Here is a 26,274-nt window from a genome sequence, read left to right on the forward strand (position 1 = left end):
TGTCCACACTGGTGCGGCTTGTACATGTATGGCTTGTACATTGACTGTTCTGCCATGCGGCCTGGAATTACTGTCAGCGGACCTGTTATTACTCCAATGAAAATTGATCTGTTCTTGCAACCTCTGATACTCAAATGAAAAACCCACTGATTGGTTGCACCCAGATGGAGGCATCAGTCTTTCCTTTGTCTGAGGAAAACCTGTAAAATACTGAAAAGTTTTGAGAAGCTTTGTAGCATTCTGTAGCTCTAAAAAAAAAAGGAGGAAGACGTAACCGTAGAATAAAAGTAAAGAGAGAAACCATTAAAAAGGAGGAGCGGGCACTGAGAATGTTGTCAGCAGCTTCCATGCCCGGATTATGCCTCCTCTACTGTAGCATTCTGATCTTACCTTTTTTTGCCACTGTTTCTGGCCATACTACAAAGAGAGACAAAACAGGTGGATAATCTGATTATCCACTAGCCAGATTATTTATCAGACGCATGAATTCCCAGTCTTGAAAACCATTAGTACTGCTAGAATATGAAGATACCGGGCAACCTCCTGCATAGCTGGACAATTTGATGAGCCAATCTACTTCTAAAGAGCAGCAAAAATCTATAGTCTTTTCCAGTTTGATTGGAGTACTTATTATAGCATGGAAAATAGAAAGAAATTGAGTGTCTAATTCAGGTAACAATATGAAATTGGTGAAAGCTTCCAAACTCAGCACAATCACTTGGACTTCACAACTGACTGGAGTGGAGCTCTTTCTATCTGCTATGTATCTCTAATGTAAAATGAGAGATAAGTGACTTGGAAATAATATTGACTGACAGTTCTTGGTAATGAAGAAACAGATTTCTTCTGTCATACATCTATGAAAGGATACAGTGAAAGCAGGGACAGACTCATGTATAGACTTGCCATGAATTTTGCTGACCAGCTTGTCTGTGTATAAAAAGAGCTAAATTGCTATATAAGGTTCTTATATAAGCATAACCAAACTTTGATCACATTATTCATGCCATTTGCATTTCTACAAAACTGGCATCTAGCAAGCACACATTTGTTTTTCTCGCATTAAAAAGAATTTCACTATTTTGTTGATATTCATAAGTTTTAGAAATATTGTTTGACTATTGATTAACATGCCAGAGGGTGACTGACTAATTGTGTTATGAAAGATAATAATTGGAAGAAAGATAAGAATTTCTAAAGGAGAGCCTTGCCATACTGCTCAGTATAGCTTCCTTCTTTCTTATCCCTAAATCTTTTAGCTTAGAGGAATAGTTTTTAACAGATCAACACTTTCAAATGATGTGTTTCATAGAAATGTGTTGCACAAAGTGAACCATGGAAATGGACAACACAGGTTTTGCAGTTAGAGTCTATTATTTGTAGACAGTAAAGTCAAAATCCAAAGAGCATTCTGTGCAAGAATATTGACCTTTATTTTGCTGATTACTTTTATGGAAAGTTGAACAGGATTTTTACAAATGCAGCACAAAATTTTTCTGTAACTCCTTAAATTATGGCTTCATTTATACATTTTCTATTCACATTTGTGAGAATAACTAGTGTTTAAGAAAATATTAGTAAGTCACTTTTAGAAGGCACAATTAGTAAAAAGACTTTATGACCAGGATGCTATGATAAGTTATTAAAGCATAAGATTTAGATTGTTAAAGCAATGGAAAGATTTAGATGCAGGTGTACTGTTTAATAACTTCATTAAGATGTTGTAAAAAGGAATTATCAGTAAAATGTTTTTATAAAGCATGCTGTGACAAGAATTTATAGTATTCAAATATTTCAGAGTAGCAGCCGTGTTAGTCTGTATTCGCAAAAAGAAAAGGAGTACTTGTGGCACCTTAGAGACTAACAAATTTATTAGAGCATAAGCTTTCGTGAGCTACAGCTCACTTCATCGGATGCATCCGATGAAGTGAGCTGTAGCTCACGAAAGCTTATGCTCTAATAAATTTGTTAGTCTCTAAGGTGCCACAAGTACTCCTTTTTTTTTTAGTATTCAAATAGAATGTCTTCCATTTTGAAGGATTCTGTCAATTAGAGTGAGATCCTCAATTCTTATAGTGTAAGTTATGGCTGGAACATGTAATAGCTCCCAAAATGGAGAGGTTTTAGACTAGGACCTTCAAGAGCCTAAGGAAATTAGGCACCCAGCTTCTCTTAAGTTCAGTTGGATTTCTGTAACTCCTTTTGAAAATTACCAACCTTAAATATAACCACTCTGTTCCTTGTTCTTAAAGTGGGAAATGTCTATGGCGTAGACATCTTTTTATGTGAAGGGGTTGAGTTAAATAATAAATCTGTTGAATATAAACTTTTGATAGTTTTGTACCATTACATACATTGACCACTTTTAATAAAATGAGATAAGTGAGCTCCTTTTCCATACTCTTTCCTTTAATGCAATTCCAGTCTGTCAGCCACTCAAGCATATTCTGTGCGCCACTGGGTGGATACTCTACCCTCTCCCTTTTCTCCTGCCCTGTGCAGCATGACTCTGAGTGGGGAGACACGGGACCAGCAACTTTGAAAACATGTTTGGGGACATGGACTGCTTCTAAGGAAGAGCAAAAGTTCCCCTTCTCCTTCCCATACATAACTGGTGCTGATACTGAACCCACTGTGGCACTGGCAGACAAGGTGCCAGCTCATGCTGAAGCTCCGGTCAATTCACTTGTGTATTTAATATAGATCAAAGTAATTATTAAATGTATAAGACTACTGGAAAACAGGCAGGTTTTTACATCACTGCCAAGATTTGTAATTATAAAATTGTGCATATATTTTACCTGCTTTAACCTCTCATAACTCTCACTTCCTTGTCTTAGCTAATAAACCTTTAATTAGTTTACTATGGATTTGGCTACCAGCATTGTCTTTGGTAGAAAAATTGAGAGTATAACTGATCTGGGGTAAGTGACTGGTCTCTTGGGACTGGGAGCAACCTAATGGGGCATAACTTTTGGTTTAAGAGACTTTTTTTCCCCACAAAGTTCAAGTTTGTCTGGGTGGCAAGACAGACTGGAGAGTCTAAGGGGACTGTCTGTGACTCTATGGTGAGACTGGTATAGAGATCCAGAAGTTCACATTTGTCACTGGATTGGTGAAATCTAATTATAGAAAACACCACCAGTTTGGGGTGTCTGCCCTGTTTTCTAACAGTCCATCCTGAGGTAGGCACTCACAGTGATGAGCCACTCCAGACAGTGTGACGACCATCCCTGCCTATGCAGCTCCTATTTATGTGGGGGGGGGGAGAGAGGGGGCAGGCAAGTTATTGTAGTAAAAATCTGTAATCTTGAAAAGAGCAGAAAACAGCTGTAACTTCTGAGAACCATTAATTTGTACAAATTGCCTGTGAGCCAACCAGACCTTTTCATCCCCCTCCCTGACTATGAGCCTGTTAGTGGACAAACTCACACACATAGGGACAATATGATAGTTCTCTGATAATCTGTTCTACAGTTTCTACCCAAAAGCTTTATATTCATGATCATTACAAATTGAATTTACGGTTGTCTTGATCAGGGACCATCGGGGGGGGGGTGCAGGAGGGCCTTTCCAGTCCTGCATGCAGATCCAGAGAAAGAGGGAGGGGATATTGACAAGGAGGATGGGGGCTTAATTTATTAGCCTCTCATGTGGTTGCTGTTGAGCCTTGGGGTCCTCCTTGGCTCATGGGGAGGGGCTTGTGGAGCAGGCTCCTCAAGGTAGATGTGCAGGATAAACCGATCCTCCTCTTCCAGGTCTTCTGGGGCCTTCTCCTCCACAGGCAAGTGCCAAATTGTGCTTTGATTTAAACTAGAATTCTTATTGAGTAACTCTTTTGACAACATTGAAATTATTCCAGATTCAGCACATTACTGAACAGTGTATCTAACTTTAGGCATGTGTGTAATCCCATTGATTTTGATTGGACTAATCCCATACTTAAAGTTATTCACATGTTTAACTGTATTGTTAAATCAGGACCTTTCAGAAGTGCAACTGAGATCAGACTCTGACCCAAACCGCTTAGTACCTTTTCTGAAGTGTTGTTGATGGATGTTAAACTTACTTCCAAACCCAGTGATGTAGGATTTATTGAAATAGGAAGTGCCTTCACCTAGATAAAATGTAGTATCTAGCTAATAAATGGTGTGACTCACGTTTTCAAAATGAGACTTATCTTCTCTTGTAGGTCAGCATACTAGTGAAAATATAGATGCAGTTATCTTGCCAGAAAGCACCTGAAGTTATTCTTCAAACGATGAATAAAGTCTCAAGAACGTTTGTGGCAAATGAGGTATAAAACATATTGTTAAAAGATATTGCCCCAAATAGAGTGACATTAAACATGTCGAAATGTACTACAAAAGCTTTGTATCTTTAAATCAAGTCAGGTAAGGGTTTTTTGTGTGTATGTGCAGCAAAATCACAATAGCACCTTTAATCTTAAATTTCATAGAGCTGTCATTAAAGGTGATGAGATCATTCTAGTTTATTTCATGCCACGACCGGTGAAGCCATTACAGTTTATGGTAACATTTTAAATTAGGAGTCTGAAATGATGCTCTAATCCTTTGAATGCTGACATCTTCCAGATTGCCAGCCAAATGGATGCTTAAAAGGATTTATATATAGCTTCTAGGTCCACTCCTTTTCCCTTTGAAGTCTGTTATGCTCCTGTTGACTTTAGGAGGAAAAGAAAGCAGCATCAAGCACTGTGGCTACATTACTGAAAGGTTAATTTCAATGAAATAAAATTAATTATTTCTAAATCTATTCTGTGTAAATAGTTATCCAGTTATCTCAATGGCATATCTATGTCACATTATTGTTCTATATCTTAAACTTGCTTTTGTTGGACCTAATAGTTACCAGAGTTTAAATATACTTTTGGAAGATTATATAGCAGTTTTACCCCTTTGAATTGGACTGACCTTCAAATTAAATTAAATGAAATATTTCTCTTATTCTCTTAGATTCTTTAACTGTGGACACCAGAAATGGATTCAGTATTCCAGCAGTGGTTGCACCAGTGCCCATACAGACATAAAATTACCTCTCTACTTCTACTTGAGATCCCCCTATGTATGCATCTATAGATAGCACTAGCCCTTTTGGCCAAAGTGTTGCATTGGGAGCGCATGTTTAACTGAATATCCACTATAACCCCTATATCTTTTTCAGAGTCATTGCTTCCTTGGTGCGAGTCCCCGACCCTGGAAGTATGGCCTACATTCTTTGTTTCTAGATTGTTACATTTAACCATATTAAAACACATAATGTTTCCTTTACCAGATCTCCAGATTTCCAGTCTAGTGTTGTTGGCCACACAAATAGATCACAGTCCATTGCTGTAAATCCAACATCTTCCACAGACACTGAATATAATTCATTTACAAAAAACATGTACAACTTCAATAAATATTTAAATTATGTTAAAAAGAACAAACTTGTGCTAAAGAACACTGAACGCTGATGAAAGAGGTTACAAAGTGAAAGTGATAGATATCCAAAGACCACTGAAGAAAATGATAGGGCTATTTTGCAGTGAAAAGATGGCTGTAGAAAAAGAAGCTATCAGTAATGACTTAATTAGACCGCTACAGAAAAAAAATGCATTGGTGGAAGAAATCCAGCTTTCAGTTTCTTCAATCAAAAATGAATTAAGTTTTTGATTCCAAATATGAACGATTTATCTGAAATAGGAAGTTTTTACAAAAAAAATGCTTTCGCCCCCCCACCCTCAAAAATTGGCAGCCTTATGCACAAATGATGAAATTTGACTAAAAGTAATTTTGCTTCTTTGTGCCTCTGTTCCTTCTCCTAGCCTCTATCTGTCTTCCCTATTTATATAGTAAGTTTTGGGGGTGCAGTGATTCTCTTACTTTGTGATTATAAAGCACCCAGCATAATAGCACCACTTTTGACTCCTTCCACATGTAATTAAGTGTGCTGTAGTGCATACCATGCACACAACTGGCAGAGATAACTTTGTGCATCCAGTCCTCACTTGCATATTTCCTGAACTTTGAGCACTATATTGTGCAATCTTAGCATTGCATTATCATTTTTTAGTCAATACCACATATTCCTTTTCACAGTTATGTGCATATATAAGAATATGTAACTGAGCCTTCTGACACAGGACTTAGGGGTCCAATGTAAAATTGTAGCATATAAAATATTAACAGCCTGCATTCTTAGGTAAAAAAAAATATGAAAAACAGATCTTTGTACATATAGCAAGTCATTCTTGTACTTACCACTCACTCATCTTTCAAACACAATATTGGTGGGAATGCCCATATTAGTATGAGGATAGTACACTGTTGAATACATTTTGTTATAAAACCAGCAGCCCTTGCTGAGCATCTTCATCTCCTTAATGTGGTTAATTGCAGATGTGGCACCTCTCAGGATCAGGGCCACATTTTGCTAAAGTATCTCTTTCCTTAACTATCCACTGCAGTTCTTCTTAGCCATTATTTTCACATTATCTTGTGTTCATATTTAGCTATGGTGACAACATGAGAATACAGAAGCAAACTACTGCATGTTCAAATATTAAATTTAAAAAAGTGCATTCACTAACATTCCCAAGGTACCATTGAATCCTGTGACAGGGCCTTACCACTGCTATCTGTAACAAAATGCCAGCCAACATGATAAATGTCCATATTCTCATTGAAATAGAATACTGAAATTTGCTCCAAGAAGTTAATTTTGGCCAGCTAATTGTAGAAAAATCCCAAATTTTGAAGGTGATCTGTCAGTCAGTCATATTTTCAAGATTTCTTCCATTTAGGTACCTGAGATGATTGCCAGATACAAGAAAAAAAAATCAAAATTTGACCTTTCCTATACAGGTAACCTAAGTGTAGTCATTATATTTTTAAAAAATATAATTCAACTCTTCACATGTCCTTTCAAGCGTATTAGCAATAACAAGTATTGAAAAAAAAAGATTAATTTTATCGTGAACTAAGCATGTTGTTCCCAATTGTTTTTGAATTAGTTTTAGTGCTGACAATGTTGATCAACATTCTATATCTCAACATCAAAAAAAATTTCATGACAAGTCTGAAAGACACACTCAGCAGGACACAACAAATCCAAAGGTGCAGATGGTGGTGATTTTAGTTATAAACTCATTTCTTGGACTTGCAGAAAAAATTGGATTTAAAGAAGAAGTTAAGGCCCTGATTCAAATAAGCACTTAAGTGGATACTTACATCCCATTGTTTTTTGGACATTGCTTCAATTTAAGCAGCTCCTTAAATGCTTTTCTGAATGGGTTTGTTTTCCTGAATTGGGGGCCAAATGGGGAACTATATTTTGGCATAGAGAAACTGGGATGAGGAGTGTGTTCTGCTCACTAAACTCAACATGATAAAATGCAGAGAGACAGAAACAAACCGACTTCATAGAGCAGAGAAGGAGCTGATAAGGGTACTTGATAAAAGACAAGGTAGTGTAGGCAAGGTCAGTGTTGGAGCATTTTGAAGTCAAGTATTGAGAATTTTAAATTTGATATTTAAGGAGACACTTGAGGCATTCAAAGAGGTTCATGGCTGTGACAAGTTATATAAACCCCATGCTGATGAAGGAGTTAGAATGGAAAGTTTTAGATAACCTTCACAGAGGTTTTGCTACTACTTCACATATCATAAGGCTTGATTTTATATCACTGAGGTCAATGGAAGTTTTGAAAGTAGTATAAGACCCTTATCCACATGGAGTTCATGTGGATACCTTTTGCCTCCTTAAACTCCTTCTACAGGATTAGAAATTGGACCTCTGGGATTCTTCTGCAGAGAAAGGAAAACAGTAAGCTATGCCCCCCCCCCAGCAGAAGTGCACACCAAGAAACTGAGCTGGAACTTACCAAGTGTTACAGGTTGGTGCTCTCCCTGGGGCACCCTCTTTTGTCAATGCTGGTGTAGTATATGGAGACTCAAACCAGAGTAGAACTGAAAAAAAGAGATTTTTATTCTAATAAAGGTTCCTATAAACAACTTCCATCTTGAAAAGCTTCCTCACACACCCCTACAACCCAGAGGAGCATGCTCAGTACTGTAGTGAGTGCTAATAGCACAGCTGTTTAACATAAAATAGCTATTCTCCCTTTGGCCATTAATGGCAATAAATATAACAAATACCTACAACATTACAGCTGGCATCACTCTACGTGCTCCCTGGTTGCCCTGAGCAGAGAGATCAGTGAGTCAATTTTCCTTTGTGGACTATCAGTAAGTTCAATGAGTCTTGCATATAGTGAATGATACCCTTCAGGGGTTTTGTTTATTTAGTCAAAGGCTGCACAGACATGCAAGCAAATCTTCACTCCCAGTGTGCTAGCTGGGGGGGGGGGGGCGCGTTGAGTGGGGCAAGGTAATATTGGTCTGTCTTCTCTTCTGAGTCTGTTTATCTCCTCTCCTCTTCACCTCACAACCACAACCCACAACTCTTCTGGAATCAGGCCTCCTGTCATAGCAGGGGCAAGGTGTTCCTACTCTGTACTGAGGGTACCTACAGAGGTCAAACCATTGCAGCAATTCTCTGGAGCAATGTGTAGTTCCCCCAGTAATACGGGCCTCTTGCTGCTGTTTGAAATGGTCCTTTCATTGGGACCAAGCTTCCCTAGGGCACTGCCCTTTCGGAACCTGCTCCCTCCATGACACCTTTGCTAGGTCTTCCGGTGAGCTCTTGAACCAGCTCCCCTGAGAAGTCCCTTGCCTTAGGAGCTTCCTTCACTGTGTTCTGGGTCTCCTGGCTGAGCCCTTATCACCCTTCATGGGCATCTCTACTACTTCTGCTAGAAGTGAGCCTCCCAGCCAGGTGGACAGGCTCACACTAGTCAGACTCCAGTTAGAGCACTAAAAACAGCAGTATGGATGTGGTGCTCCAGCACAGACTCAGGCTAATCATCCCAGCTTAGACCCAGGTGGTCAGGTGGGCCTGAGAGCCTGAGCCACAACACCCACACTGATGCCCCTACTCTACTTGCGCTACATTGATGACATCTTCATCTGGACCCATGGAAAAGAAGCCCTTGAGGAATTCCACCATGATTTCAACAATTTCCATCCCACCATCAACCTCAGCCTGGACCAGTCCATACAAGAGATCCACTTCCTGGACACTACGGTACTAATAAGCGATGGTCACATAAACACCACCCTATATCGGAAACCTACTGACCGCTATTCCTACCTACATGCCTCTAGCTTTCATCCAGATCATACCACACGATCTATTGTCTACAGCCAAGCTCTACGATATAACCGCATTTGCTCCAACCCCTCAGACAGAGACAAACACCTACAAGATCTCTATCATGCATTCCTACAACTACAATACCCACCTGCTGAAGTGAAGAAACAGATTGACAGAGCCAGAAGAGTACCCAGAAGTCACCTACTACAGGACAGGCCCAACAAAGAAAACAACAGAACGCCATTAGCCATCACCTTCAGCCCCCAACTAAAACCTCTCCAACGCATCATCAAGGATCTACAACCTATCCTGAAGGATGACCCATCACTCTCACAGATCTTGGGAGACAGGCCAGTCCTTGCTTACAGACGCCCCCCAATCTGAAGCAATACTCAACAAACCAACCACACAACAGAACCATTAAACTCAGGAACCTATCCTTGCAACAAAGCCCTTGCCAACTCTGTCCACATATCTATGCAGGGGACACCATCATAGCCTAATCACATCAGCACACTATCAGAGGCTCGTTCGACCTGCGCATCTACCAATGTGATATATGCCATCATGTGCCAGCAATGCCCCTCTGCCATGTACATTGGTCAAACTGGAGAGTCTCTATGTAAAAGAATGAATGGACACAAATCAGACATCAGAATTATAACATTCAAAAACCAGTTGGAGAACACTTCATCTCTCGGGTCAGTCGATCACAGACCTAAGAGTGCTATCCTTCAACAAAAAGCTTCAAAAACAGACTCCAACGCGAGACTGCTGAATTGGAATTAATTTGCAAACTGGATACAATTAACTTAGCTTGAATAGAGACTGGGAATGGATGAGTCATTACACAAAGTAAAACTATTCCCCATTTTATTTCTCCCCCCCACCCCATCACCCACTCTTCCTCAGATATTCTTGTTAACTGCTGGAAATAGCCTACCTTGCTTGTCACCATGAAAGGTTTTTCTCCTCCCCCTCCTCCCCCCCGCTGCTGGTGATGGTTTTCTCTTAAGTGATCACTCTCCTTTCAGTGTGTATGATAACCCCATTGTTTCATGTTCTCTGTGTGTGGATATCAATCTCCCCCCTCTGTTTTTTCCACCAAATGCATCCATGAAGTGAGCTGTAGCTCACGAAGCTTATGTTCTAATAAATTTGTAAGTCTCTAAGGTGGCACAAGTACTCTTTTTCTTTTTTGCGACTACAGACTAACATGGCTGCTACTCTGAAAACTGATATTTTTAGTTTTTTAGCTTGAGCCCCTGCTAGTATGTGTCAGTCGACCTGTGGTGGGAGGTCGACTCCCACTGGCAATATAGACCTACTCTGCTAGGCCTAGGTGTTCCTAAACTAATTAACTGCCCATCCTGCCACCTAAGCTATTAAGTACTCACAGGTGGATCTGGGTTCACTCATTTTCCTTAGTGGAGCCAGATAGGTTGGTCCCTGACTTCCAGCTCCTGAAACACCACGCTTCCTCTCCTCTGTGCGGATTGTTCCCATATACTTGTTATCCAGATTTTGCAGCAGTGGATGACAGCAGCAGCAAATTTAAATGTTGCAAAATTTTCCAAATAATGGGGGCCCCTTCTGTATATTTAAAATAGGCCTCAACCTCACCTTGAGTTCCCCTTCACAAAAAGTATTCCCAGAGCGCCTTTTTGTTGATGCTGTATGTCTTCCTCTTTGTGCCGCAATCCTTCTTCGTGTCCTCTGTAACAAAAACCCAATTTAATAGGTTTCTTTACCTGGCAAGAAGAGATCTTTGTTCCCCTATCCTTTAATTATCAAGCTCAGGTGGGTATTTTTCTTTTTCCCCTCTTGGCAGTTTCTACTTCTCATTCTGTCAGATCCCTGTCTGCTCCTCTACCAGCTATTTTCAGACAACTTTCCTCTCTGTGTCTTGAACAAAACCTGTGGTCACACTCAGACATATCCATGTATTGGCTTTAGACTGGCAGTGAGGCTGCTAGACATGACTGCTTCTGTGAATACTCAAATATAAAAGGCTGGAGGCAAGGAGGAAACCACGTATATATGTACTGCTGAATGACTGAGGAATGGAGGCCCGTTAGCCAGGTCACTTGGGGAACACGGGGCTGGCTTATATAATTTAGACATTCGTTTCAGGTTCAGACAAACATTCAAAGATTATAAACAAACCAAAGCTACAAACCATCCATCTTTAATCACTATTGTATTTCTCAGAGTCAACAAGCTTGGTGTTGCAATATGATGAAAAACTAAAACAAAAACAATAGAATACAATTTAATTTAGAAGAAGAAAATTATTTAGTCACTACAAAGAACAGAAAGTGAAATAAGTGTAAGAGATTAGTACCATGTGCCAAAGCAAATGAGCAAATGCAGTAATTTTTTTGACAGCTTAGATCTAGATTAATGAATTCAGTTTTACCCAAGTATGTTTCTTGAAGAAAAGAAAAAAACTTTGGAAGGACTGAAATTGCTGTTACTATTGACAGACAGATTAAAGACAAAAAATAAAGAGAAAACCTTAGTTTTATGTTTATATATGAGCATAACATTCTACTGATTGATGTAGCATTACATAAAGCAATCATTGTAAAGGATGAACTGCTTTATTTAATCACTATAAATGTATATTTTGCAAACAAAAGTAGAATTATTTTTCTAGCAAAGATATTTATCATCTCAACCACTATCCCACATCCTGTTGGAGAAAAGAAATCTGTAATTCTTTATCCCAGTAGTATAGATAAATCCATTTATGAGCTGTAGGAAGAGAATGAAGACTATGGGAAATCATATGTAATACTTTGATGATGAAATGACAATTTAAAAGTTTAAAAGTTCAAGAGATCATGTACATATGAAATTATCACATAGTAGTTTGGCTATAAAGTCTCTAATTTGGGGGGAGTGCAGTCATATAATTTACCCTCTTTTTTATTGTACTGACACAATGTTAGAAGTTAATTTTCATTAGACACCAAGTAAATAAATTACCTAGGGAGGTTGTGGAATCTCCATAACGGGGGATCTTTAAGAGCAGATTGGACAAACACCTGTCAGGAATTGTATAGATAATACTTGAGTGCAGGAGACTGGACTAGATGACCTCCTGAGTTCCCTTCCAGTTCATAGATACTAAGGTCAGAAGGGACCACTCTGATCATCTAGTCCGACCTCCTGCACAGTGCAGGCCACAGAATGTCACCCACCACTCCTATGAAAAACCTCACCCATGTCTGAGCTATTGAAGTCCTCAAATCATGGTTCAAAACTTCAAGGAGCAGAGAAGCCTCCCTCCAGTCAACCATGCCCCATGCTACAGAGGAAGGCAAAAAAACCTCCAGGGCCTCTCCAATCTGCCCTGGAGGAAAACTCCCTCCCGACCCCAAACATGGCAATCAGCCAAACCCTGAGCACATGGGCAAGATTCACCAGCCAGATACCCAGGAAAGAGTTTTCTATAGTAAATCAGATCCCATCCATCTAATATCCCATCTCAGGGGATTTGGCCTATTTACCCTGAATATTTAAAGATCAATTACTTACCAAATCCCATTATCCCATCATACCATCTCCTCCATAAACTTATCGAGTAGAATCTTAAAACCAGATAGATCTTTTGCCCCCACTGCTTCCCTTGGAAGGTTATTCCAAAACTTCACTCCTCTGATGGTTAAAAACCTTCATCTGATTTCAAGTCTAAACTTCCTGGTGGCCAGTTTATACCCATTTGTTCTTGTGTCCACATTGGTGCTGAGCTTAAATAATTCCCTCTCCCTCTCCTGTATTTATCCCTCTGATATATTTAGAGAGAGCAATCATATCTCCCCTCAACCTTCTTTTAGTTAGGCTAAACAAGCCAAGCTCCTTAAGTCTCCTTTCATAAGACAAGTTTTCCATTCCTCGGATCATCCTAGTAGCCCTTCTCTGTACCTGCTCCAGTTTGAATTCATCCTTTTTAAACATGGGAGACCAGAACTGCACACAGTATTCTAGGTGAGGTCTCACCAGTGCCTTGTATAATGGTACTAAAACCTCCTTATCCCTACTGGAAATGCCTCTCCTGATGCATCCCAAACCGCATTAGCTTTTTTCACAGCCATATCACATTGGCAGCTCATAGTCATCCTATGATCAACCAATACTCCAAGGTCCTTCTCCTCTTCCGTTACTTCTAATTGATGCGTCCCCAACTTATAACTAAAATTCTTGTTATTAATCCCTAAATGCATAACCTTACACTTCTCACTATTAAATTTTCATCCTATACTATTACTCCAGTTTACAGGTCATCCAGATCCTCCTGTATAATATCCCGATCCTTCTCTGAATTGGCAATACCTCCAGCTTTGTATCATCTGCAAACTTTATTAGCACACTCCCACTTTTTGTGCCAAGGTCAGTAACAAAAAGATTAAATAAGATTGGTCCCAAAACCGATCCCTGAGGAACTCCACTGGTAACCTCCCTCCAACCTGACAGTTCGCCTTTCAGTAGGAACCCGTTGCAGTCTCCCCTTTAACCAATTCCTTATCCACCTTCTGATGTTCATATTGATCCCCATCTTCTCCAATTTAACTAATAATTCCCCATGTGGCACGGTATCAAATGCCTTACTGAAATCTAGATAAATTAGATCCACTGCATTTCCTTTATCTAAAAAATCTGTTACTTTTTCAAAAGAGGAGATTAGGTTGGTTTGGCACGATCTACCTTTTGTAAAACCATGTTGTATTTTGTCCCATTTACCATTGACTTCAATGTCCTTAACTAATTTCTCCTTCAAAATTTTTTCCAGGACCTTGCATACTACAGATGTCAAACTAACTGGCCTGTAGTTACCCGGATCACTTTTTTTTCCTTTCTTAAAAATAGGAACTATATTAGCAATTCTCCAATCATTCGGTACTATTCCTGAGTTTACAGATGCATTAAAAATTCTTGCTAATGGGTTTGTAATTTCAGGTGCCAATTCCTTTAATATTCTTGGATGAAGATTATCTGGGCCCCCCGATTTCGTCCCATTAAGCTGTTTCAGTTTTGCTTCTACCTCTGATATGGTAATATCTACCTCTATATCCTCCTTCCCATTTGTCATGCTACCATTATCTCCAAGATCCTCTTTAGCCTTATTAAAGACTGAGGCAAAGTATTTGTTTAGATATTGGGCCATGCCTAGATTATCTTTAATCTCCACTCTATCCTCAGTGTTAAGCGGCCCCACTTCTTCCTTCTTAGTTTTCTATTTATATGGCTATAGAACCTTTACTATTGGTTTTAATTCCCTTTGCAAGGTCCAACTCTACTCGACTTTTAGCCTCTCTCACTTTATCCCTACATCTTCTGACCTCAATTAGGTAGCTTTCCTTGCTGATCCCTCCCATCTTCCACTCCCTGTATGCTTTCTGCTTCTTCATAATCACCTCTCTAAGATGCTTGCTCATCCAGCTTGGTCTACAACTCCTTCCTATGAATTTTTTCCCCTTTCTTGGGATACAGGCTTCTGATAGCTTCTGCAGTTTTGATTTAAAGTAATCCCAGGCCTCAACTACCTTTAGATCCATAAGTTCTTCAGTCCAATCCACTTCCCTAACTAATTTCCTTAATTTTTGAAAGTCAGCCCTTTTGAAATCAAAAACCCTAGTTGCAGATTTATTTTTGTTAATCCTTCCATTTAGTTTGAACTGAATTAGCTCATGATCACTTGAGCCAAGATTGTCCCCTACAACCATTTCTTCTATGAGGTCCTCGCTACTCACCAAAATTAAATCTAAAATGGCATCCCCTCTAGTCGGTTCAGCAACTACTTGATGAAGGAATCCATCAGCTATCGCATCTAGGAAAATCTGAGCCCTATTATTATTACTAGCACTGGTCCTCCAGTCTATATCTGGGAAGTTAAAGTCTCCCATGATCACGCAGTTTCCATTAGTATTTACTTTATTAAAGACATTAAAAAGGGCTCTATCCATATCCAAATTAGATCCCGGAGGTCTATAGCACACCCCAAGCACTATCGTAGGAGAGGCTTTACTAGTTTTCTTCCCCAATGTAATTTTTGCCCAGACGGACTCTGTCTTATCCATTGCATCGCTTCTTATTTCTTTACATTCTAACTCATCGTTGATATACAATGCTACTCCACCCCCTTTACCTTTGTTTCTGTCTTTCCTAAACAGCACATACCCTTCAATACCTGTAGTCCAGTCATGACTACTATTCCACCATGTTTCTGTTATCCCTATAATATCTGGTTTCACTTCCTGCACCAGTAGCTCTAGTTCCTCCATTTTGTTACCTAGACTCCTCGCATTGGTGTACAAACATCTTAATTTTTGCTGTTTGGCCTCGCTCACATTTTGTACCCTATTAGGCACAGCCATTCTACAGCCCGTATAACCTATTAGACTAACCTATTAGTATCCACACCGCCCTCGCTCCTTATATACATTCTTCTACCCATGGCTGTATCCTTTACTTCATCTTCTTCCCTCTCAATGCTAAAATCTGGTGTGGAGATTTTCTGGACATCTCCCATCCATCTCCCCCCAATTCCTAGTTTAAAGCTCTCTATCAGTTGTGCCAGCCTCGATCCTAGAAGTCTATTTCCTTCCCTACTCAGATGAAGTCCATCCCGAGAGAACTGACCTCTGTCCGTGAATGCCTCCCAGTGGCCATACATCCCAAAGCCCTCCTTATAGCACCACTGCCTAAGCCATCTGTTGACAGTCATAATCTTGTCACACCTTTGTTGCCCTTCTCTAGGAACAGGAAGGATCCCGCTAAAGATCACCTGAGCCTCAATTTCCTTAAGCGTCTTCCCCAGCCTAGCATAGTCTCCCTTGATACTTTCCAGCGAGAATCTGGCTGGATCATTTGTTCCCAGATGAAGGATAATTAGGGGATTCTTTCCTGCTCCCTTGAGGATCCTTTTCAACCTCAGGTCTACATCCCGTATCTTAGCACCCAGAAGACAGCACACCCTTCTATTCTCTGGATCAGCTCTAGTTACAGGCCTGTCTATTCTTCTCAATAAAGAGTCCCCGATCACATAGACCTGCCTTTTCCTGGTGACAGTGCTATTCTCCAGTCTCTCCCCTGTTCCCTCTGGCTTCAAGTTCTTTCCATTCCTGTTTTCCCTTACAATTCTCTTCAACCCATCCTGTATCCTCCTGGGGCTCATATTTGGTGTAGTCTCCCTTGACTTTTCCCCTTTTTCTATAGGGCTAGCCTCTCTTCTCTTCTTCCTTACCCTTCCACCTTCAGCGACTACCTACTGAGCCCCTTCTTCATTTTCCAACTCTGCAAACCTGTTCCTAAGCTCTATTTCTCCTTCACTAGCCTGTCTTTTTCTCTGCCTGGTTCTTTGAGTCACATGTTTCCACTGACCACTTTCCTCATCCAGTCTCCCCTCAGAATTCCCCAGCCCTGCTTCCATCTGCGAGTCTGAGCTTTTCCCTTCAGATACCTCATATCTTTGCTCCATCATCTGCTCAAACCCCTTCCTAAACTCAACCAGACTTTCCACCTGCATCTCCAAACCTCGGATCTTTTCCTCCATCAGCTCTATCAGACGGCATTTCATGCAGACAAAACTCTTACCGGTTCCCCCCTCCAGGATCATGTACATACCACAGCTTCCACATCCAGTCATCCTCAATGTGTCTTTCACTGCAGGAGTCACTCCCACAGCTGCCTCTGTATCTGTCATCTCCTTCCCACCTAAATCCTGTTAATCTGGGAAACACAAGCCACACCAAAAAGACCACCCCCCCAGCAAAAGCAAACCCCAAACAAGCACAATACAAACTCCCTTTTCAAACTCCCCTGTTTAGAGCTCTGTTTGCTAGCTCCTGTGCCATTGCAGCTGTCTGTGCCACTGCCTCACTGGCTGGCTACCTTTATAGGGCCCCTAGTCAGAAGCCCCAACCCCTAGGCAGGGCTCAGCTGCTCTCTCAGCACAAAGCCCCACCCCCTAATCAGGCTCAGCTGCTCTCCCAGCACAAAACCCCTACACACACACACTCTCTGAATTCTGTTGCATTACATACAGTGACAGTAAATACTGAGATTTTATTAAAAGGTCTTCTAGTCTATAAATACTTTTTTCCCTCTGTTATCATAATCGCCAGTGATTTTAAAATTGGGTGCCCAAAGTTAGGTTTCTAAGTCTATGTTTGGGTACCTGAAGAACTGGTCTGACTTTCTAGTGTTCTGAGCACTCAGAAGTTCCCTCTGATTTCAGCTGATGCTGCTTGGTGCTCAGCTTCTCAGAAAAAAACAGCTTCTTCTTTATGTATCTAATTACAGAGCCGGAAGCCTAGTTTTAGGGACTCACTCTTGAAAACCTTGGGCAATGTGTTGAAGAGCTCAGCAAACACATTTATTTTGACTTGTTTGTGCTCAGCACTGTGTGGGTTCACAAGGGAAGAAGATGCAGAGAGATTTGCCGCTACCTAGAGGATGGGCAAAATACTTGTAGAGAGTTCAGGCATTTGTCTTGCTAGAACTCCTGCATGTACCAACCGTCTGTAAGTGAATGGAAAAGGGTGGATTAGGGTCAAGGCTCATACTCACTTCCACACTACATACTAGCCAGTGCAGCTGGCTGGACACAGAGAGGAGCACAAACTGCATCACTTGGAAAGAGGTAAATGTGACCAGTCAAAATTCTCCCTGAGACTTCTCTTCCAGTGTAGCTTCTTCATGTCCATTTCAGTACAGATCATAGTTTTAAAGGCACAGTCTGGATCTTCATGCATTACGAGATCTCTCATTAGAAATTGGTCACTGTTGTCATATGGGAGGTTATGGTATTGTGTGCATCCTGTGCCAAATTAATCTATGATAGAACAATGAAATTATTCAGTATAACTCGCCAATATAACAATGGAATTACACCAGGGATTATTTTGGCCCATTACATGTAGCATATGCTTTCACTCATCAGATTATAGCAACTGTCTAGATACTTTAATAATAATAATAATAACAATAATAAAAAACCACCCGCCATTCTGTATTGACCTTTAGGCTCCTAGAGGTTAAGGAGATAGTATCATGTACAATGATATGCATTGGAGGGACCATGTTGAAGTAACACTATGACTTTACTCTGAATTTCTGCATTTATATTGATTTAAGATAAAGTGTGTCTTTTGGCATCTGGTTATAAATAAGCATTTCTAGAAGTCTCAGCACAAAAAGTAAATTTACATAGCCTAAGTTCTGCTGCCTTGAGAATCAACAAGGGAGCAGGTTTAACTAAATTTATTTTGCCTTTGTTGGGTTAAGACCCTTGACATTGGTTTCACATAGTTTTTGCATTTAAATTCTGTTATACTGCAACCACTATATATAAAAAAAACAAACAATGCCAAAGACAATATACAAAATGTCCTTCAGCTAAAATCACTTCACTTTATTGCAAGTAAACAAAAGAAGTAAACAAACAAAACCCTTACATTGATTGTACAGGGTCCCTTAGGCTCCTCCATATGCAATAAACTGTAATAGCAAAAGAACTATTGCAGTCAATTCAGTTACAGGGACCAATTTCTAAGTGGAAGAACTTTGCTAGGCATTTGAAATTCCATGTTTGGACATTCTAATCGCTAATAGGCATGTAAACACTTTTTTATGTGCTTCATTGCCAAATTGAGTATTCAAATGTGAAATTTAGGCATCCTTTTAAAACACTCATTTTAACAGTAACTGCCAGTGGCCACCTTTACAATTGAGCCCATTCTGTACTGTATAAATAAGAGGAAGGGCGGCTAAGGCACTAGACTGGGAGTCAGGAAATCTGAGTTTAATACCTGGCTTTGTTACAAACTTCCGTTGTAACCTTGGACAAGTCACTTAATCTCACTTCCCCATCTGTAGCCCCATCTGAGTTACTACTAATTTGTCCCACCTTTTGTCTGTACAATGTATTTATATTGTAAGCTTTTTGGGCTGTGTCCGTCTTACTATACATATGTACAGCACCCATAGACTTTTGTCTTTGTTTGGCCCTTTAGGCTCTACTGTAATAGAAATAATAATAACAAACTGTTAGTATCTCTTTTAGTAAAGTGTTTGAAGGTCTGTGGTATTATGAAGGGAGAAGAATATTTGTATGTGATTTGCTTCTCTCCCCAAAGATCTAAGGGAATTTTCTAAGGAACAGAAAAGGTTTAAAAAAACTAAAATGTACAAAAAACCTTAGTTTAAAAAAATTCAAGTTACTTTTAGTGGGGGTTCCTTGGAGAAGATAGGAGATAAATATTGGGATAAATATTCATGGTGCACTTTTCTAGCTGCATATAAAATATTGTTTACAACTTGCTGCAGTAATTTCACAAAGTCATTAACACCAGATCCATATGCTTTCTCATGGTGAATAGTTAGACCATATGAAATCTATAATACTTATTTCACCAGATGTTAGAGCAGTGAAAAGCTAACAATAGACTTTCATATAGACAGTCATGTGTAGGTCCCTTGAATTCAACAAGAACTACCTGTGCATATCTGAGGGCTGAACTTGGTCTGTCAAGAATAGATTTTGCTTCATAGAAGCTGAATGTAAATGCTGTAATTTTCTTATGGCACTTGTTAAAACTCCAACTCATAAATAAAAACTGCTCGAGGAACTGTATCTTTTTGTACTATTACTAAATCAACCAGTCTTTTTTATTGGCAGTTGGGTTGCTTAGTTCTTCTGCCCAGCACATTGAGTGCTTTCTATCCTATATCTGCTAACATTAACATCTGATGGACTGGTTTCAGAGTATCAGCCGTGTTAATCTGTTTCCGTAAAAAGAAAAGGAGTATTTGTGGCACCTTAGAGACTAACAAATTTATTTGAACATAAGCTTTCGTGAGCTACAGCTCACTTCATCCGATGCAGCTCACCTGCACCTTGTATACCCTTGAGGGCCTGGGTGACAACATTGTAGGAGGTTCAAGAAAAATGTAGTTCTGAGAAAGTCTGGAAGGTTCCACGAGATTCTACAAAAATCCAGAACATTCTAGAAGGTTAGTGAAAAATGAATCCACATACGGAATACCTGAAACATATTTTACTTGAAACATTCTATTTTCCCTTTTGTTGTTTACACAAAAAACAGAACCCCAACCCCAGCACCCCAGGCAGTCAGTGGAGTTGCCTTCCTCTGAATCCATTCCTGTCTCCATTCCAGCCTCTCTGAAAATTTTATCTATATGGATTTTTAAGGCCCTTTAGAAAATCCAGTGCACCTTCCGTCCTCTATCTACTTCAAGAATTCATCGAATTGGTGTGTCATCAATAATTTCATTACCAAGCACAGCTTTTTGCCTTGAACTTTTTATTTGCATTATTTTCATTCTAAATGGTGACTTGGCTTGACTGTGGAGAATTGGAGCATATTCAGTATTTTCAATATTTTCCTTACATATTAAGAGCACTTTAAAAGTTCTTAATTTGGCTTATATAAACTGCTGTTGCTGCTAGTGATGGTGCAGACATGCCAGGCTGCTGTGTAGTGATAAATGGTGTTAATGCCTTAGGGTGATACCTAAGTAAATCAGCTGGTAAAGCTAAATTGTGTTCAGTTTCAATTTTTAATACTATTTTGTAGCAGTGGCTGTTAAATTCTCCACTGAATTGGCTTTGCTTATTTTGTGATTTAATTGTTCATCAGAAAGTAATGAAAATTTAGGAATGTATAAGAAAGAAAAATGTAGTTTTACAACAGAAGCTAAATAAGAACATAATATCCTAAGAGTTATCAAGGGAGCCTTAATCGTGCAAAAACCAACTACACTTAAAAACTTATAATTGTTATGGGAAAAAACTTTTTGCCTTAAGGGTTTAAATACTTTTACACTTTTAGATACACTGCTATAATGCTACACAAATTTTTAAATAGGCACAACTATCTCCATTTTCTTTTCTTCTCTGCTGTCATGAGCATACACCATGCAGTACCGACAAACTTTGTGCACAGCCCATTTGGCTCCTAAGTTTTACTAGTACCGTTCTAAAAAGTTGCAGTTGCAATGAAGTTAAAATCATTCCGGGCCATATGCTTTAAGTAGCCTTTTTTGATTCAGGAGGTGGACTGCTGAGTTCTGAACCAATAAAACCTTTTTGGAAATGGTTACTTCATTCTGAAGCATTGCAGTAATCAAGCCTGGATGCCACAAATGCCTGGCTGGCCAAGGGCAGGTCTAAAAGAGACAGAATACGGCTGAAGGCCTGGTCAGACCTAGGTGGAAGACGGTTTCAAGTGATCATTGCTATTTAAGAGTACAAAATGAATGAGGAGTCCTGAAGGACTCCAACACTGCAGCCCAACTTGATGATCTCTGAGAAGGCAAAATCTTCAAAGTGTTTCTGTCTTATCAACATGATTTCTGTTTTAATTCTGATAATTTCTCTAAATCCAGCACTTCAGAGCTGGCCAGAGGGTAGGCCCAAAAGGTCAGTTTTCCCCAGGCCCTCTGTGAGGATCCCCAAACCAAGTGGCATTGTGACTTGGTACATGGGTCACAGCACCACTCAGGTTTGGCTCAGCTGCCCTTCTGACATGTGCCTATGTTACTGGTCATGACAGGTGCAGGTAGGCCAAAATTGAGAGTGATGCTGTGACCCTGTGTGCCAGGTTGCCAGGCCCAGGCACAAAGCATAGGAGCTTCTGCTGTGGGGTGAGTGCAGGGTGGGCTCTTTCCAGTTCCTACTCTCACCCAGGGGCCTCCTCTGTGTTTTTGTGCTCTTGGGATTTTTGAAAGTGGCAGGGGTCTCAATTTCAGATTTTGTCCCAGGCCCACAAAAATCTCTGAGCCCGAATGTCTATACTGCAATTTTATAGCTCCACAGCTCGAGCCCCATGAGCCCGAATTAGCTGACATGGGCTAACCATGGGAGTTAAATTGCTGCATAGACGTTCTCCAGGACAGCTGAGTGATGGCATTCTTAAACCTGCTGCCTATTAATGTCATTTGGTGATCCCTAGTTCTTGTGTTATGAGAAGGAATATATCACACTTATTTAATATAATCAACTCTTGGAAGCTCCAAAGAGTTTGGTCCAAGAATTTGGATTTCATCACAGAGGACATTTTAAAACTCCCATTGACCCCTGCAGTATGTTTCAGGTAGGCCAGCCATATCCTATGGTTAACATTGATCAATGCTGTGGAGAGATCTAGCACAATAAATAATTTGACCCCAGGATGGCACAAGTACAACATTATGCCTGGCACTTGTTTGGGGTTTCACAGGGATGGGCTCCTTTTCTTCCTTTTCATGCTCCTGAATATTTGGAAACATCCTTGTCCTAAATAAATAACTTTCCCATACATGATCATGTAACTTTAAGTGCCTATATCTTCTGCCTTTCCAGGGTTAGAAGCAAGAGATGTACCTATTTAAAAGATGGGAATCTCTCCTTTTCTAGCCCTTATGTCATGTAATATGTGACCTTAAAGTTGACATTTCCATGACTGAATATTGCCCATCCTCAAACTGAGGGCAGTGCAGTTTTAGGCAGGAATTCCAGTACGTCAGAACAGAAAGAAAACTTGCTGTGTCAGATTTTTTTTAAATGGAGCTTTATGAAGTTGTACAAAGTTCAGAATGGTCAAATAAGTCTTCGGGCAACTAGGTAGGTGGGAAGACTGCAGATGAGACAATCAAAGGTGCATTATATTACATGGGTATTACACCACCCATACACATATGGTCCCCTTGCTATCAGATTGTCCCTTTGATCTGTCAATTATACTAGCTTTGTGCTCCATTCATTCATTTCTCCTATAAGTGTTTCCCTGCCTTTTCTCATGCCAAACCTATGCATGGAAAATCCTCTCTTCTCTGTGCCAGTTTCTCTTCTCATTTAAAATCCCTCCTGAAAACTCCTCTGATCCACACTGAGTCAATAGTATAAGAATATGATATCTTTATATCTACATGCCTTATCTGAACCACTCTTATGTGCATATGCCTTGACCGAGTAAACCTGTAATAGCATTGTGGTAACTCTATGATTCTTTGCTTCTTGACCTCTATAGACTTTGTCATCACAACTCATTATGTACTGCCTAATATTAAGATTGCAAACTCTGGGTAGAGAGATCATTCTTTTCGTTGTCAATTTTGAAACACAGCTGATTGAATTTTTTCAAAATTTGTGGTTTTTAATTTTTAATTTTAATAGAAATTTTAAGGGGGGAAAACAGGTGGTCATTTTTGATGAAAATTAGATCCTGGTTTTTGATCAGTTCTACTTTTAAGCTCCAGAAAACCTTTGAGAGTTATTAGTTAATAAATAAATAAATTCCATAATGTATTTTAGGTCTATTTTCCATGAAATTTTGGAATTTCTTTTTATCTAAATGCCTTATGAATATTTGTTGCTAGAGCTGGTTAGAAAAAAATCCAACAAAGCTTTTCATCGAAAAATGTGCTTCTGTTGAAATAGAAATTTCCCACTAGAAAATGTCAATTTCAATTATATGTTTTGCTTTATGGAATAACATTTCATAATATTGATTTAAATTGCAATGTCATTTCAAAACAAGTTTTAATTTTGAACCAACATTTCAAATTGAAATGACAATCCATTTCAATTTGATCAAAATTATGATTATTTTGTTTTGACTCTTCCAAATTGGAATTTTACATTGTACGAAAAATTGAAATTTGGACATGTTATACTGATATGGGACCAAAAATAGTTGAAAAAAATAGAATTTCATGTGGGACAGAAATTCTGTTTCTTAACCAGCTCTATGTGTTGCTTTACAAAATTAGTTAAACAAATCCTACCTCTGGTGGCAATGCTGAACCTGGGAACTCCATAGTCAGAAGAACACAAGAATGGCCATACTGGGTTAGACCAAAGTGACAGGATCAGTCAGTGGCATGGATGTAGGAGAGGGTAGGTTGACCCTACTTTGTTTGATTGACAAGTCTTACAAACTGAACTCTGCCAAGTTTGTTTGCAAGTTAGCACTAGATGTATCCCCAATGATTTTCTTACTGAATCAAAACATACAATGCAATGGTATGAGCAGTCTCAATCCATATTAATACAAAGCTGTTGAACTATACTCATTGATTGCCAGGCAGGACTAGATTGAAACCCATCTGATTTTGAATAAAGTTAGGATTAATCACAACCCTACATGGCAACATGTGCTTAATTGTTCTCAGACTTTTTACAGCAGTGCTGGTATCTAAGCTCTTTGAAAAAAACATGTATATTTGCACAGGCACAGAGCATAATTTGCAAGAAAGGATTTTGTAAGGCTACCTTGACTTTTAGCTTTCTGGATGGATATTATTTTTAACAGAACAAATTAAAACCTCAGTTGCCCTATTTCAACCTTTATGATTTAAGGCAACTTTATAACTTAGTTGGAAAAATGTAACTGGCAAAGCAGGCATATGCCTAAGTCAAATTTAACTAGAGGTCATCATGAATAAGAAGACCTGTATGAAGAGCATAAGTGGAAAAGAGATAAGTGAAGTTGATAATAGAGTCTTTAAGGACTAGCACAAGTAATTTATTGACCGATAAGATAAATAGTGAACTCTGTACTTTGGAGTTTAAAAAAGAAAATGTGAGCTGGACACCATAAAGAAGAGCAAACTTCTCAGAGGAAGAAGAATAAAATATGGGAGAAAATAAACATAATGCCAGAGCAGAAAGTAGAAATAGTAACAATATATCTGAAGTCTGGCAAAACTCCTGGGCCAAGTACAATCCATTCTAGGAAGCTTACTCCTCCCTCTCATTTGTTTATTCAACTATTGTGTATCATTTAGGTTCTAGATTGTGAATGCTCTGGGAACTGACTTTGTATTGTTTGTTGCACAATGTCTAGAACAATGGGAACCCTAATTTCAGTTTGGGTTCCTTGGGTGTTATTACAGTAGAAATAATAATTAACAGCTATATTTAAAAACCCTTAGGAAATAAGGAATTGCTTCTTCAGAGAAAAGAAGGTCAAAGCCTGATTTAAATGTTGTTTACTAACAATGGCTGTAATAGGAGTGGAAATCTGTCAAGTACTCCTTTTCTTTTTGCGAATACAGACTAACACGGCTGCTACTCTGAAACCTGTAAATAGGAATGCATTTTTTATAATTCTGAGGTGGAAACAGCAAGTGTCTGTTATCCAAAACCTGTTTGGTTTTCACAGTGTCATAGATTCATAGATACTAAGGTCAGAGGGGACCATTATGATCATATAGTCCGACCTCCTACACAACGCAGGCCACAGAATCTCACCCACCCACGCCTGCAAAACACCTCTCACTTCTGTCTGAGCTATTGAAGTCCTCAAATCATGGTTTAAAGATTTCAAGAAGCAAAGAATCCTCCAGCAGGTGACCCGTGCCCCATGCTACAGAGGAAGGCGAAAAACCTCCAGGGCCTCTTCCAATCTGCCCTGGAGAAAAATTCCTTTCTGACCCCAAATATGGTGATCAGCTAAAACCTGAGCATATGGGCAAGATTCACCAGCCAGATACCCAGGAAAGTATTTTCTGTAGTAACTCAGATCCCACCCCATCTAACATCCCATTACAGGCCATTGTGTCTTCTTGTATCTGTCAATAAGGTTGTAACATCCTTTGCAGCAGATACTGAATTTGGACGATATATTGTATGGGGCCAAAAACATTGTTAGGATTAAAGAAAATAATAGTAATAATAATAACAACTAGTATTTATTTTTAAAAAGAGCTGTAATGTGAGGATGCTTGCTGGGCAGAGATATGGGCCAAATATTCAGCTGGTGTAAACTGGTGTAGTTCTGATATAGCACGAAGTCAACAGAGCTACACTGATTTACTTTGGCTGAAGATCCTGTCCTATATGTGCCCTGATCTCCATTGGCTAAAAGGGCATAGATGCAGAAAAGCTTTAGCATATGATTGAAATCCTGGCCTCATTGAAGTCAATAAGGGTTTTGCCATTGACTTCAGTGGAGCTAGGATTTCACTCTGGGTGTCTGTTTCACTCAGTGCCCTATTATTATTTGGTATTAATTCCTCCCTCATTTTCTCCTTCACATTCTAGTATAA

The 26,274-nt window shown here is 39.4% G+C and overlaps 1 long non-coding RNA gene across 1 annotated transcript; it reads right to left on the reverse strand.

The window, feature by feature from the left end:
• Positions 1-4,440: 4,440 nt before the first annotated feature.
• LOC122460331 lies at positions 4,441-8,695 on the reverse strand. Its single transcript, XR_006281584.1, has 4 exons — positions 8,514-8,695; positions 7,886-7,970; positions 5,293-5,378; positions 4,441-4,684 (listed from the first exon to the last, which is right to left on the reverse strand). It is a non-coding gene; the product is annotated as an uncharacterized LOC122460331 (long non-coding RNA).
• Positions 8,696-26,274: the final 17,579 nt, after the last annotated feature.

Source organism: Dermochelys coriacea, chromosome 5, assembly GCF_009764565.3.
Source record: "Dermochelys coriacea isolate rDerCor1 chromosome 5, rDerCor1.pri.v4, whole genome shotgun sequence".
Taxonomy (NCBI): domain Eukaryota; kingdom Metazoa; phylum Chordata; order Testudines; family Dermochelyidae; genus Dermochelys; species Dermochelys coriacea.